Source organism: Cygnus atratus, chromosome 9 (genome assembly GCF_013377495.2).
Source record: "Cygnus atratus isolate AKBS03 ecotype Queensland, Australia chromosome 9, CAtr_DNAZoo_HiC_assembly, whole genome shotgun sequence".
In the NCBI taxonomy this organism is placed as follows: Eukaryota; Metazoa; Chordata; class Aves; order Anseriformes; family Anatidae; genus Cygnus; species Cygnus atratus.
In genome coordinates, this window is record NC_066370.1 from 2,381,393 (window position 1) to 2,384,842 (window position 3,450).

The following is a 3,450-nucleotide window of genomic DNA, read 5'->3' on the forward strand; positions in this document are numbered from 1 at the left end:
GCATTATTTCTCATTCATAAGAATGCTTAAATTGTTCAGACAAGTTGCTACTAGGTAATAGCCATTAAAATATTTAAAGTGTTAAATAAGTGCATCAGTCCCATTTGTAATTAGGAGGGAAGTGGCAAGTTTCTGAAGTGAGAATGTACAGCCACAGCAGGTTTATGGAGATCTTGTTAGGGACAATAAACACCACAGGAGTTATCCCTGTAGGGGCTCTCGTGTCAGAAAAATACTAATAGCACCAATATGCTCACCAGTAAAAAAATATCTGGGTACTAGGACACATTTTTATTCCACACAACTGTAAAGCAAATTCAATTTACATTAGAGAATTGTCTCTAATGTATACTATACACAGCTACGTATAATTCCTAAAATAAAATATACAAGTCATTTTATTAATTCAAATACATTGGTACTTCTCAGCCTTTTTAAGGAATTGTTGCCAAATCCAGATCAAACTCAGCAATTGCAGTCAGTTACTGCAAAATCAGAATGAGGCACTACTTCCACTGCTACATGCAAAACTTACTGTTCACGGCTGCACCTCAAAATTATTTACGTACACGCTAATGAATATAACTTTGAAATTTCCTTTATTGGCTTCTTTAGGTGCTTGCCTGAGATTTAAAGAGACAAAAAAGTCTTACTTTTAGTAATGAATTATTATATCTATTTGATCTAAACTACACAGTGACATGCAAGCTTCTGAATAACCCTCATATTACACTGATTTTACTTCAAGAATCACAGCCACCAAACTAAGATTTCAAACTAGAAAAACCTAAATTTCTTGTTTAGCTGCTCTCTGGTTGTCTTCCATCCCCATTTAGACAAAGAAAAACTAGGAAGTCTGATCTTTTGTATTTAAAGTGCTGCTTCTAACAAGACAATGACATCTACTCTACACAATTTACCTGTAGGACAACTGAGACTTCTGTAAAATCAAGCCTCTATGATAGAATCTGTGTCTACAGCAACATCAGTTTTATAGTCAGGAAACTTCTATGGGTAAAAGTTGCATTTTTGGTTTGCAGCCCATCACCTAATCAAGAGATTATCTTATCTACAGCACGGTCAATGTAAATGAATCTTTCAGCTAGTGCTGTCTCCTGATGACCTTCTGTTGAGCTTTCCCTTTAGCTCTGTGTGTTCATGTGCAGGGCTGGCAGGGGCCAAAATGAAGAGGATACCTCAATTCAGCTGCTTATCAGCAGATTTTCACGGTAGTTTGAAAAAGCACCTGCAGCAACTGGCAATTTCATAATGTTTGAAAGGTCTTGCTCCAGACTCGAAGGAACTAAAAGTTACTCTATGAGACAAATAAGTATTAACCAGTATAAAAGTTAAACATCTCAGGTTTCTGCTAAGAAGTTAGTAAACTTAACGCTTTAATCATAATTGTAAATTAAGTCCAGGGAACATTTACTGAAAATTGCTGAAAATGAAGAAAATAAGTAATTTTATCATGCCCTAATAGACCTGTTTATAAATAACTGCTAGATCATTTACTAATTCAAATTCTGAAAAGAAATGAAAATAAGGAAAACAGTTCAATTACTTAAAAATAGTTCAACACTTGACTCATTACCTACGTATATTTTACATGGTGATTTTGATAGCTGAACCCTTTCAAAGTCCCATCCCCCGTCACTAATGATGCCTGTGTGATTAAATAAAATCAAACAAAACAAAACCACACTTCTACAAAATCTAGGGAGAACAGGATTTTATTGAGTTCTACCTGTCTGAAAAGTGCTGGTGAAGAATTGCCATTTCATGCTTTGTCTATATAAAGAAGTAGAAAGAAATTGTTGCAACAATCAACTCATTTGAAAACTGAGCATTTCTCTAAAAATTCTTACCATTTCTAAGTGAACACAAATGTGATTTTTTTTTTTTTTTTAACATTAAGAGTATTTCTCTTTTTCAGATGTAACTTCTACACTTTAAGTTCTGTCAGGACTCTTAAAATACTTTCAGGCAGTATTAATATACAGAGAACCAATCAGCGATATCTTCAAGAACCCAGGTATCCCAGCTCTAAAACTGCATGATTTAAAACATTAGTAATGGAATATTTTGAAAGAATACTCTTACTCAATATTGATGCATGCTATCATTACATAAGTATCCATTGCATATTGTGAGGAACATCAATTTTTCTTTTGTAGACAACAACAAAAAAGCATGCTAAATGATATCAGTCACTATAAATCTATTTTAATGAGGTTCAACACTGTTAAAGTCCAATTAAGATTAGCTTCTCCCAAACATTCACCAGTGTAAGCTTGCACAGGTACTTAAAAATTTTTGCACTGATGTGGTTTACACTGGCCTCAAACATTTTCAAAGCAGGGTTTTAAGACTGGATCTTGAATTTTAGTAACCATTCACTTAATTCGTTTAAATAAAGTACAGAAACACTCTAGGAATTAGGCATAAAAGCATGTTAAGTAACAAATTTAGGCCATGATACTACTAACAGAACAAACCAGTATTTGCACAAATTATAGTCTTTAATTTGCTGTAGCCTTTAATACTGAGAATAACACACTGGATGTGGACCACGTGCTCAAGAAAACAGAAACAAAAACCCTGGGGAACAGCATTATAAATCCCATGTCAGCAAGACTACAGAAGCTATAACCCAGTATAATGGGTCAACTCAGTTTGACATGAGGAGCAGTCACAAATAAGCTTGATTATTTGTAGTCATTTTAGCAAGTGGATTAATAAAAAAATTTAAATCAAATTGCAAGTAATCCACACTCCAAATCAATAGCCAATTTCTATAAAGCAGTTGTGACACCCATTTTTTAAATGGCTGATGAGGAAATAAACAGAAAATACAAGATGAAAGAGCACAAGAAAACATGAAGTATGTTAAAATGATGCAATGAAACAGGGTATATAAATTAAACAGGAATGTTTAATCAAGACAATCCCCTCTCCCCAAAAGAGGTTCTTCAATTTTTATTTTTAATTGGAAAAATGAAAGTCTATTCCCACAATAGTGAGGCTGTTTCTTTCAAGCAGCTCTGTTGTACAACTATTACCAGGACTCTAAACGAATCTTAATTGTTTTATATTGATATTTCTGAACTAGAAAGTTTTAAAATATTGTATAGATTTTATTTGTGCTCCACATATCGCAAGCAATTTAACAACACGAATAAAGATTCAATTCCTCAACTAGAATACCAAACTCTATACCAAGTAGTACATGTACACAATACCTGCACAGTGACAAGCACAAGAAAGTACTAGTTTAGCACTTACTTTCTGAAATCCATATCAACTCTTAAAATCCACTGTAATTTTCCCATGCCATCCAATCTACAATTTAAGGCATCTCCACTCAGGCATCCATCCATCCACCCACCAGCTCCCATACACGCAGTTTACGTGGAGGTGTTTACTCTTTCAAAAAAAAAAATCACCGTG